At 35.3% G+C, this 12,015-nt stretch overlaps 1 long non-coding RNA gene across 1 annotated transcript; it reads left to right on the top strand.

Annotated features, from left to right (window-relative positions):
- The first annotated feature begins 3,689 nt into the window (after positions 1–3,689).
- On the top strand, positions 3,690–7,962 carry LOC144366738 (uncharacterized). The gene is made up of 2 exons (XR_013425846.1): positions 3,690–3,756; positions 7,583–7,962. It is a non-coding gene; the product is annotated as an uncharacterized LOC144366738 (long non-coding RNA).
- Positions 7,963–12,015: the final 4,053 nt, after the last annotated feature.

Raw genomic sequence — 12,015 nt, 5'->3', positions numbered from 1 at the left:
TTTTATTATGTTGTTTTGAGCAAAAAGTAAATAAAAACAATCATGCGCCAAACTTAACTCAAAATTGAACAAGGACCCAGGAATTAAACCAGAGACTCTGTGTCTAATAAGAGAAAAAGTAGGTTCTGATCTTCTTCATGTGGGATTAGGACACAACTTTCTTATAGCTCAAGAAGTTAAACCAAGAATCAATAAATGAGATGGAATCAAACTAAAAACTTTCTTCTCAGCAAAAGAAATAATCTGTGAAGTGAACAGAAAGCCTACACCTTTTTACTCCTCACACATCAGATAGAGCACTAATCTCTTGGGCATATAAAGAAATCAAAATGCTAAGCACCAAAAAAAAATAATAATAACCCAATCAACACATGGACTAAAAACTGGAACAGGTACATATAAGAAGAGGATACACAATCAATCAACAAATATATAAAAAAAAATGCTCATCATCTCTAGCAATTTGAGCAATGCAAATCAAATCTACTCTAAGATATTATCTCACGTTAGTCAGATGGCAAGTATTATGAAGACAAACAACAATAAGTGTTGAAGAGGATGTGGGAGGGGAAGGTACTCATCCTTTCCTGGTAGGACTACAAATTGTTGCAGCCCATATGGCAAATAGTATGGAGATTTCTTGAGAAGTTGGGAATGAAACCACCATGTAATCCACCTCTCCCTATCCTTGGTCTATACCCAAAGGACTCAAAAAGAGCATACTTCAGGGACACAGCTACATCGATGTTTATAGCAGCACAATTCACAATAGCTAAAGTGTGGAGCCAAGATGCCCTTCAGTGGATGAATGGATAAAAAAAATGGCATATATACACAATGGAATTTTACTTAGCAATAAAAGTCAATAAAATCATGGCATTGGCAGGTATATGGATGGCATTGGAGAAGATAATGCTAAGTGAAGTTAGCCAATCCCCCATAAAACCAAATGGTTAATGTTTTCTCTGATATAAGGAGACCGACTCATAATGGGATAGGGAGGGGGTGCATGGAAGGAACAAATGAATTCTAAATATGACAGAGGGGTGGGAGGGAAGGGGAGGAGACAGGGAATTAGCAAGGATGATGGAATGTGATAGACATCATTATCCAAAATACATGTATGGAGACACAAATTGGTTTTCATCATACTTTATATAAGAACAGAGATATGAAAAATTGTGGTATATATGTGTAATAAAATTTTTTATGCATTCTGCTGTCATCTTTTATTTTAAATCAATTTAAACAAACAAACAAAACAAGTCTGTGTACTATTGATGATTAAAGTAGTTAAAGAATAAATTAAGAATATAGAAGGCTGGGAGACATTTTGATGTGAATTTATCTCATCTGTTCAGATTGTTTGACCAACACTTTGACATCACCACAGGTTTTTGGATATTGTGGTTTATTGTCATTGATGATGCTTTCTCATCTTGAGAGTCAGTTTCTGCATCTGGGGAATCAGACATCAAGTGTTGCACAAGTCTTGCTGGGATCCATATTGGTCTACATATTCTGGAAAAAAAAAAGCAAAAGCTTTCACTAGGGTTAATGAAGAAGCTCATGGTTGCCATTGTTGTTTTTGAGGATATTTCCAGACCACTTATGGTAACTTGAGGGACTTGTTAATGGCTCCTAGTATTTCTGTATTGGGTTATGGTTAACATCATCAAATTTCAAAAAACATAAGGTAAATAAAGCCATATTGGTTAACATATGAGGAATTGCATCAGTTAGCAAGGGATTCTAGCTCTAATTTTTGTGTTTTGAGCCATAAAATTTTGATGGGCTGTCTCAAAAATGGCTTGTGATTGGGGGGTTAAAAGGAATTCTTGGAAAATATTTAATGTTCTATTTTGTACAGAATACAGCAAACATTTTGAAAGTATAATCTGAACCATTGTGTGCTGTTACATTATGTGGAAAACATTTTGTCACAATGCATTTGAGCATATGTTGAATGAGATGATTCGTTTTTTCCCCAACCATAGGAGTAGCTGTAAGTAGTCCAGAAGATGTGTCAATTGTGACATATAAATAGTTTAATTTACCAAGCAAGGGTATGTGTATGACAACAATCTTCCATAAAGACAATGCCTTTAAACCCCATGAAATGACTCCTTGAGGTTGTAAGACACCCTACCCCCCAAAAAAAGAAGCATAACTTTTACAAGTTTTCACTATCTGTTTAGTTTGTAGGATACTGAGTGTAGAAAAAAACTGTTTAAGGAAGTGGAATGAATGATGGAATTAAGCTTGTAACTTTTGCAGATTCCCAATCAGTGCCATATTCACTTCACATGGCTTGATCTGTTAAATTATTAAACTTTGAGATAAATCCAGGTAAAACAGTATGTGATGAATCCAGCCTAATTCCATCTTAAGACTGGGAGCCATCTGTCACAAGGTCATGAAAAGTTCATTTCTGTTTTAATGTAAAATACTAATATTTCTATTTGGCCTGATCACACTTTGGTGTTTTAAACTTGCTTGGAACTCCTGCCCAAGCTTTGAACTTACTTATACCTGGCTCTCCCTCACCAGATAACAATGCTTCCTAAAAATCTCAGCTGCTCCTCATTAATTCTGATGGTGGAATCTGAGTTTACTCCCTACCTTGAGATGTTAAGATATGTGGATTATTAACCTGCTATCTGCCTTTGCAATATGCTTCCCAGGATCCTGTCAGCTGTAAGCTGCCTAGATATCTATCTTTGTAACTTTTTATGTTATAAAAAACTTCCCCGCTCTTAGACCAGGCATTGTCCTCTGGCCCTACTCTTGGGTGAGGCAATTCACTGATCAGCTCTCTTGTGAACTCAATATAAGCTTGTTTTAATTTGGTTTAGAATTAGCATCAGTGGGCTTTGCTTTGCGTTATGGGTTCAACATAAGAGCTCTGATATGAGTGATGAACAGTGAGTTAGTATATTTTTGGAGCACTCTTTGAGAAGAAAGAAGGAGTATATCCAAAGCTGATTTTGCTTTCCCTTTAATAAAGAAACAGGGAAACCTGGCTATAAGTTAGGCACAACAAACACTATCAGTGACTTAGCTTCAATCACCCAAGTGGTTGCCTGTAACTCTAATAATTGGGGTGAGGCAGGTAGCTCCTTGTAAGTTCAGGTTTTGTATTCATCCCTGGTAAGATTATAAATAAGAATTAATAGGCCACCAGAATAACTGGCATCAGTACTGATAAGGTCAGCTCCAGGAATTTGTTTATCACAAATTATCTTTAAAACATAAACTGTTTTATCAAATAAATCTTGGATAGGTTTGCAACAAGTAAATGATTAACCAATGAAAAAGTCATAATTGAATGTTGAAACAGGATATTATTTTTCAAATGGAGGTTTACTTCCTGTTTAATTAATGGCAAGACAAATTTATCAGGTTTTAGACCAAATAATTGAAGAATCCTAGTGTGTAGTTGTAATACCATTAGACAAAACATACTAATTTGGGGGTAATTTTGAAAGAAAAAGCAGCAGAAAGATGCACTGATTCTAAATGGCTACTTTATTCCTGGAAAAGAAGACCAGTGGGAATAGGTGAGGTGTATAAACTATAGTAATAGTGTCCTTATCAGGATCCCATTGGCTAAGATGCAAATCAGCAAGCTGATTATTAACCTCTTATAAGGCTTTGTAAGCTTCAGGAGTTAATCTTCTTAAAGACAAAGAAGATAGGTCATTCTCCAAACATTGGAACAGAGGAGGTAGAGCCCTTCAAAGAACCTGTTGAAATGTAAGCCAATTTCTGTTTCCTAAAATCTTTTGTAAATCATTTAATGTAATGAGAGATTTTATGTAAATGTTGAGAGCCTGTACTAAGATCTCTGCAAGAGTTAATAAATGATTCACAAAAAGTGAAAATGGGCTAATTTTTGAACATTTCCTGGAGCTCTATTTAATTCAATTTCTTTAAGTGTTAATTGGACTTGTTGGAAGATGGAGTCTAGGTCTTGTGCAGACGGGTGGGCTAAAATAATGTCATCCATATAATGTATAATCATGAGGTCTGGTACCTTAAAGAAAGGCACCAAGGCCTGGAATATATAATATTGACAAATAATAGAACTGCTTTTCATGCCTTATGTTAAGCCTAACATCGCCATCTCTGACATGGTACAGCTTGATTTAATATATGCAGAAAGAGTCAACTCCTCTATATGGCACTGTTGCAACATCTGTGGAAAAAAAAAAACATAAGAGCTTATAGCCAAAGAGGAGACTCCTTGCTCTTTCTACATTCTTTCTCTTGTTCTTTCTCCATTTCTGCTTAAATCTCAACATCTCATATCAGATACCCCTTTTCTTCTACATCTGTGTTACCCTCCTCTTGCTTACTATCTTTTGTTCTTGTTAGCTTTCCCCATTTTCCTTCTAATCTTCTCTTGCGATAGCTGTCTCTCCCAAACAACAGTGGGCCACTGCTGCAATGTCTTCTCCACCCAGAGTGAGCCACTAACAGCTAGCAAGATAACATAAAAGAAGTTTGAGGCTTGTTTATGTGTTTGCTACTCCTGCTGAGGAGCATTTTTCAGAGCCAGTTGGTCGCCAGACGTCGGTATTGAATATTCCTTCCAAAGGAAACCATGGATTTGTAGCTAAAAATTTTTGCCAAAAAGTTTTTAATTCCTCATAGTTTACTTTTATACCCTGGGCATTTAAAAGCTGTTGTGTAATTAGCAGATGAGCATGTTTATGTTAACCAGGTAAATTACCCAATGCCCTGACTGCTTATGTTTTGAGCTTTGCGTTTCCTTATGGCCAGGGATCCCTCACGCAAAATCACCTGATTATACAATGTTTGAGCATCAGAATGCTGAAGGGCCTACCCTTCCAACATCTACTGTGGGAGCTTGAGGGCATGGAGAAACCCCTCCAGAGATTGTTTCATAGAACAACATATGCTTTATTTCACAGCAAAAATAGCTTTAAGAGTGAGTATTTGCCAATTTACATATAATAGTCATGATATGCCAGAGGTGATTCACAACAGACCATCTTATGGATGTCTAGACATCAAGAGTCTAGAAACTGACATGTAGGCTGACCTTTCACCAACAGGGCAATAACTCCTTGTCAAAGGAACAAGGAAGTTGCACTTGACAGTGTTCTGACAGAAATTTGTCCCCAAACATAATATTCTATGTTAGAATTTCCTTGCTGAACAATGAGCAAGATAAGCATTCCTCCGTGTAGTTCCAAGGTCAGGTCCTGCAACAAAAACTGAAACTAAAAATCTATAAAGTCTTACTTAGAATTAAGGCCTGTTTATCTAAACCTTTATGCTAGTGTCTCTTGAGTACCTGGAATCGTTTCTTGTAACAAAATCAGTAATTCATGTATATTGGTCATGGCACACACTACCTTCAAATAGTTAAAAAGAAAATATGATTTGTAAAGGGTGAAAAGTACACTAGTGAATGAGAAAAACTATACTAACCTCCTATCTTGAACATCACTATACACATATTTGCATAATTTCAGTGCAAAGTCCTTTACTATATGCTGGAATACTTGTTCTTGACCTCTCTTGGCCTTCTACCTCTCTGTAATGACTTTTAAATGAGTGCCCTACCACTCTGTTCTGTCTAGTAAAACCTTATGCATCCCTTCCAGACCTGGAGTAGATTTTCAGACTTAACCCATTAAATTTCCAGAAACTCAATTCTATGACTATTTCAATGAAATTGATACAGGTGCATTAAAATAGGTTTGAACTTATCATTGAGAGCTTATATATTATCATGTTGCTGCTAATCAACATTATATTTATTTTAATGTACTTATAGTCTTATAACCATTACATATCACATAATTATATGTCATATACTGTATTTAGGTTTTCATACGTGTTCCACATCTGGGACGATGGGACACAATTTCTCTTCCCATGGCTGCATCTCACACAAAGAAAAAGGGCTAACATCAGCCATTTGAGTACATATGCATAAGACACCTCTTGGGACGCAAATAACATTCAGAAGTAGGTTCTGCACAGATCCACCTTGGCCAGAATAAAGGCATGGAATATGAGATCTCAGAGATGGCAATAGCCAGAGGTTCTGGAACATTGTGCTGAGTGAGAGGAAATGTCTGCTCAGTATCAGTGGCATCAGGAACTTCCCTAAGCAATATGCAGTATAACTTCATAGTTTCTCCCAATCGTATAGTTTCCAACCCAGATTCTCAGACCCCTTTAGAAAATCTGTAAGCTACCTAATGCCCTTTAATAAATGTTTAAGTCCTGCAACTAAGTATTTCTGGCAGATACATAAAGTTCAAAATTGGCATCTTATTCCAAGATATTTTAAGACCATTAGTGGATCATGCATAACTTGGTTCTTTTACAATACACAGGGACTTACACATTATAGTGATAGTTTAAGACATCAAAATGTAATGAAGAGTGGAGTCACAGGGCTTTTTGATGATTTAACAACTTTAGGCAGAGTGATCAGTCTGTTTGACCACTTCTTACCTGCCCACTAAGAATTAGGTAGTGTGTTTTCTGTATTGAATATGGGCAGGACCATGACCAATTGCATCAGTGTTAAAGAAGCTTTGTGACTTCCAAGAATAAATCAAATGACACAATAGACAAGCCTCTGCCTTATATCCTGAGATACCCCAAGCCATCATAAAAAAGTCTGGCTACCCAAATACCACATGCTGAAGGTAGCTGAGACCATATTGATGAGCCATATTAGGTGATCTCACTGACAGACCCAGCTGAGGAATCAGTTGTGAGACACAGTCTGATTTTTTTTTTTAATTGATACTTCTATTGTCTGGTCTTCCCTTGACTTTCTTGCCAAGATTTGATTATTGGAGAAAAACTAACTCTTGCCTGGTCTTGCCTTATCTGGCCTTGCCTTGCCTCTTCGTGGCATGGCTGCTGAGAAGTTAAGACTTACTTGGCCTTGCCTAGCATGACCTTGACTTGTCCTTCCAGCTTTGTCATGGCTTGTGCATCAGGAGAAGCCAAAGCTTGCCCTAACTTGAATTTGAATTGGTGGCTCTCTTCATTGGCCGACCATAGTTTAGCTATGAAGGGGAAAACCAGTCTTGCCTTGCATTATTATTTCTTTTTTCTTTGATATACCTTGCTGTGATTGAGCTATCTAAGAAAAGCCAAATCTTCCCTGGTCTGGTCCAAACTTTCATGGCTTGGTCATGAGGGAAGCCAGGCTTTGCCTGGCCTGACCTTGCCTTCTGTATCAGGAAAGCCAACCCTTGTTTGCTTTTCTTCCTCACCTTACCTTTCTTCTCTTGTATTGCTATGGCTTGGCTACTGAGGGGAAAACAAGCCTGGCCTTTCTGCATTTTTCCATGCATTGTCTTGAGATGGCTGTCATTGGGAAGCTAAATTTGTCTCATTGTTCCTGTCCTTGCCCTTAGCTTTGCTATGAAGAGGAAGCCAAGCCTTTACTTTCCTTGCTGTTTTGTCTTTTAAAGACTTGACTGTAGAGGGGAAGCTGAGCTCCCCTTGCCCCATGCTGCTTTGCTTTCACTTCACTGGGCTGTCAGAAGAAAGCCTCACCTTGCCTTCTTTTCCTTTCCAGGTCTAAGAAACCTCTGTATTGTCAAATATTAGTATGAAGGTTCTTATTCCAGCTGCCAAGAAGGGTAATAACATGGATGGTGGAAGGAGACAGACATCATTATACAAAATACATGTATGAAGATGTGAATTTGGTGTCAACATATCTTATATATAAACAGAGATATGACAATTTGTGTTATAAAGATGTATTAAAAATTGTAATGCAAAAAAAGAGAGCTCATGTATAATGGCATAATTTGGCATGAACATGATTTATATACAGAATTATGAAAAATTGTTCTGTGAATGGATAAATATGAATGTAATGAATTCCACTATTGTCATGTATGTAAGAAATAAATAAGTAGATAAATATATAAATAAAATAATACCATGTCACATTCATTCTTTTATGTTTTAATACTCAGGAAATACTCAGAAATATTCATTTGTGTTTCTTTTCTTTTATTGAGTGATTTCCTGCTTGCTTAAGACACCCCTATATTAACTAGCTCATAAAATATACATTATTTTAGAATCCATTAAAGATAATGTACCCATTTTTATAGTCTCTTCAGCATTGTTTTGGCCATACTGACCTCTACATTATTTGCAATGAATAATATATATATATATATATATATATATATATATATATATTTAGCATTAAAAACATATATATATATATACACTATGGCTCATCAATATTTTATATATATATATAATTTATATATGAAATATTTAAAATACTTTATATATAAATTATATATATATATATAAAATACTGATGAGTCATATTATATTTGTTTATAATAGGATGATAGTGTAGTGTATATATAGCATTTTTTTTCTGGGTGCTACTAGGGACTGAACCCAAGATTGCATTACTTCTGAGCTGTACCCTGCAGCCTATTTATTTATTCTTATTTTGAAACAGGGTCTAAGTTTCTGATGTTCTTAATGAGTTGCTGAGGCTGGCTTTGATTTTGTAATCCTCCTGATTTATTTTCCCATTACTAGGAGTTCAGGCCTGCACCATTATAGCCAGTCACTATTTTTTTTAAACATTATATGCATGTGGCCCAGAAACCACATTAGACCAAGATAGTTAGTAATAAATTCAAAAAGATATAAATTAACTAAAAGACCCCTTGAATATTTATTTTTTAAAGAGAGAGTGAGAGAGAGAGAGATGGAGAGAGAGAGAGAGAATTTTAATATTTATTTTTTAATTTTCGGCGGACACAACATCTTTATTTGTATGTGGTGCTGAGGATCGAACCCGGGCCGCAGGCTACTGCTTGAGCCACATCCCCAGCCCTTGAATATTTCTTAGTAATATATTATAAAAGCTAATTTTAAAATTTTGTTCATATGTGCACATAAAAGCTCCATGAAGAATAAATATTTCAAAGACAATATTTCTTTGTAAACACAAATTAGCTTATTCCAGAATATTCAAATATACAAATTGGTCATATGGATTAATTGAATTCAAAAACAGAAATAAAAGTGGAGAAAATTTTTAAGTAATGTCATTTAGAAATCTGAATTTTTGAAAATTTTACATAGTCACTTGAAAAATATTGTGTAAGCATATTGAGATATGCTTACAAAGGAGCAAGAGAGGTACATAAAGTACCTTTAAAGTGATTTGCTACATTAGCAGAAAATTGGATATTGCATGAAGACCATCAAATTAATGCCTGTAGACCAATCCACAGCATGTTCATATGTGTAAATAAAGGCACCTTTTTGACTCTTTTATTTTATAGCTGCTAGGCATCAACCTCAGGAACTTTCATGCACACTCATAGTAGGCAATCACCCTGCCACTATTCTAGTAATAAACAGATTTGGACTGAGTCCACTCCAATTCATTTATTGTCTATTACAGATTTCAGACAATAGCAACAGAAATTTATTGCGTCCCAATTCCTAACATAAATAAAATTATTATTTTCCAAATTTATCTCTTATTCATATCTCATTGTGATTTTAAGATATTGAGGATTTTTTTTACAATATATCAGGTTTTCTAAGTGAAAAATTATAAGATTAATAATAAAGAACTTTTAATCTTTCTTGTGTATATGTCATTTATCTCCTTTCTTTGCTTAAATGTTTCTATTTTCTATTTAAGTATATAAACAGCATTAGCTGGCATGCCTCAGGTTCAAGATTTTAATTGAAAAAATTAAGTGTTTTGCCATCTAAAAATGGCACTATCTCCTGATTTGCAAAATCACTTTCAGTGCTGTTTTAATTAGAAGTACTCACCAAGATGCATCTTTATCTGTACTCCTCAAAGTGTTGATCAGACATGAGAATAATCTCTTTAACTTATGGATTACTATATCTAGAATGTATTTTTCTTGTTTTATAGATTCTCTTTACAGATGTTCTAATTAGATTTTTCCACTTCCATTCATTTGTAGAACTTTTATGCCATTGAGTTTATATTCATGTTTTTTGATATTAATAAAACACCAAGATTTCCATGATAAAATTCTGCAGTCCAGAACATATTGAAGCACCTTAGAATCTAATGATCTGATCCTTAAATTTACCTAGAACTCAGTTATTAACCTATACTGTCTGCATGCCCACTTAATGGTAGCTTATAGTCCGCTTTCTGATATAATTTATCCATTCATATTTGTTACTTACTGAGTTATTTTTATTTGTTTGAAATTTATTTTAAAAATAATCCTCCTTCTTGATTCTCAAGTGAATTGCTATTAATTACCTGACATATTCTTTTGTGATTTTGATTAATTTATTCATTGGTATAGGAGATTGAACTCAGTGGTAGTCTTTCACCAAGCTCCATTCCAAACTTTTTCATATACTAATCTGACAGAGTCTCATTGTTGCTTAGGGCCTTGCTAAATTGTTGCAACTGGCCCTGAATTTGTGCTCTGATTTAGCCTCCCAAGTAAAATCATTTGGAAAAATGTACACTTCAATCTCCTGAACTTTTTGTTTGTTAAATTCTCTTTACTGGACTGTGGTTATTATTCTTTTTCAATACTAGTATTAAAGTTTCGCTTGCCTTATTTTTTCCCTTTATTTAAGGTTGAGAAGCTTGGTACAGTGCCTCATGCCCTTAATCCCAGCATGGTAGAGGTGGAAGGAAGCAGAGCATCCTAAATTGGAAGCCAGCCTGGGCACTTAGTGTCTCAAAATTAAAAGTGGTCATTTAAAAAGGATGGTGTGTACAGCTCAGTGGTGGAGTACCCCTGGGTTCCATCCCCAGTACTGGGGGTCAGGGAGATTGAGAACCACAAATTTAATGATCATTTGTATTTTCAATTATATATTTGATAGATTTTTTCCTAATATTTAATTTATTGTCATTTATTTTTTATTGTTTAGTATTTCTTAATACTTTTAAAACTGTAGTTTTTGACATTCTTGTTTCTTAACAGAAACACTAAGAAACTTAATTTTCTAGGCCCCATAGATTTTACAGGATAGCATGGCTCTGTGTTATGGCTTTTATTGATGTGCTCCTTGAACTAGTTTGCCTTTGGTTGAGAATTTTAGTTTCAAACTTCTCTCTCCTGGTGGCTGCACACAGGGGAAGAGCTTCACCAGCAAGCCCAGTTAAGTATTTCAGGGCTTTGTCACCCTTGCTGTGGATACACTCTCTCCAAACACTTAGCTTTCTAGGAAGAAAGCTGTGGAATTCTATCAAAAGTACATAAACTTTTTTTCCACCTGGTTTCTGCACTGTAGGTTCTTTGATGTTCAACGGTGTTTCCTTTCTCAATGTGACTAATTATCAAAATATGCCACCAGATCTGTGTCACAGTAGACAGAAAACAGTTCCCTAAAAATCCAGAATATTGGAGCTATGTTCTCCTTTCTCTGACACCAAAAGGGGAAAACTGAGAATTGGGCAGTTTCTCCTGATCATACTGGTGTGTCAACTTGGGGGAAAAGCTGATCTGTGAGAAAGGCAAAAGTTTTCCTTTACCATTTAGTGAGGCTATTCTTGGTTTTGCCCTCTATCTCCAGTTCTTATTAGTTTTACTACAACTATTTGGCTGGGTATTGAGGCTGTTTATATACATTTATGTGTGGTTGTGGGAAAGAGAAATCATTTGTATAGCTGTTTTGGTGGAGTCTAAACTCCCTTCATCCACTTGGGAGTTCTTGTTATTAGAAGTGGAAATGTTCCATTGATGAATGAGTAATTGTAAAATTAAGTGCATGAAATTAAGTGTAGATGTGTTAAAAGTTAAATTCAATGGTAACTTTGGAAAAAGTAATTCTTGGAGTTATGCAGGAAGAGAAAAACACAAGAGCGAGATTCACAAATGAATGGAAGACTTGGGATATGGCTTAGGGTAGAGCATATTCTGGATTAGATTGGAATATCATCAATCAATCAATCAATCAATAAAATAAAAAAAACGGATTTTAATTTAGTGTTTGCAGACCCTC

Source organism: Ictidomys tridecemlineatus, chromosome 1 (assembly GCF_052094955.1).
Source record: "Ictidomys tridecemlineatus isolate mIctTri1 chromosome 1, mIctTri1.hap1, whole genome shotgun sequence".
Taxonomy (NCBI): domain Eukaryota; kingdom Metazoa; phylum Chordata; class Mammalia; order Rodentia; family Sciuridae; genus Ictidomys; species Ictidomys tridecemlineatus.
This window is presented reverse-complemented; position numbering and strand designations above follow the sequence as displayed.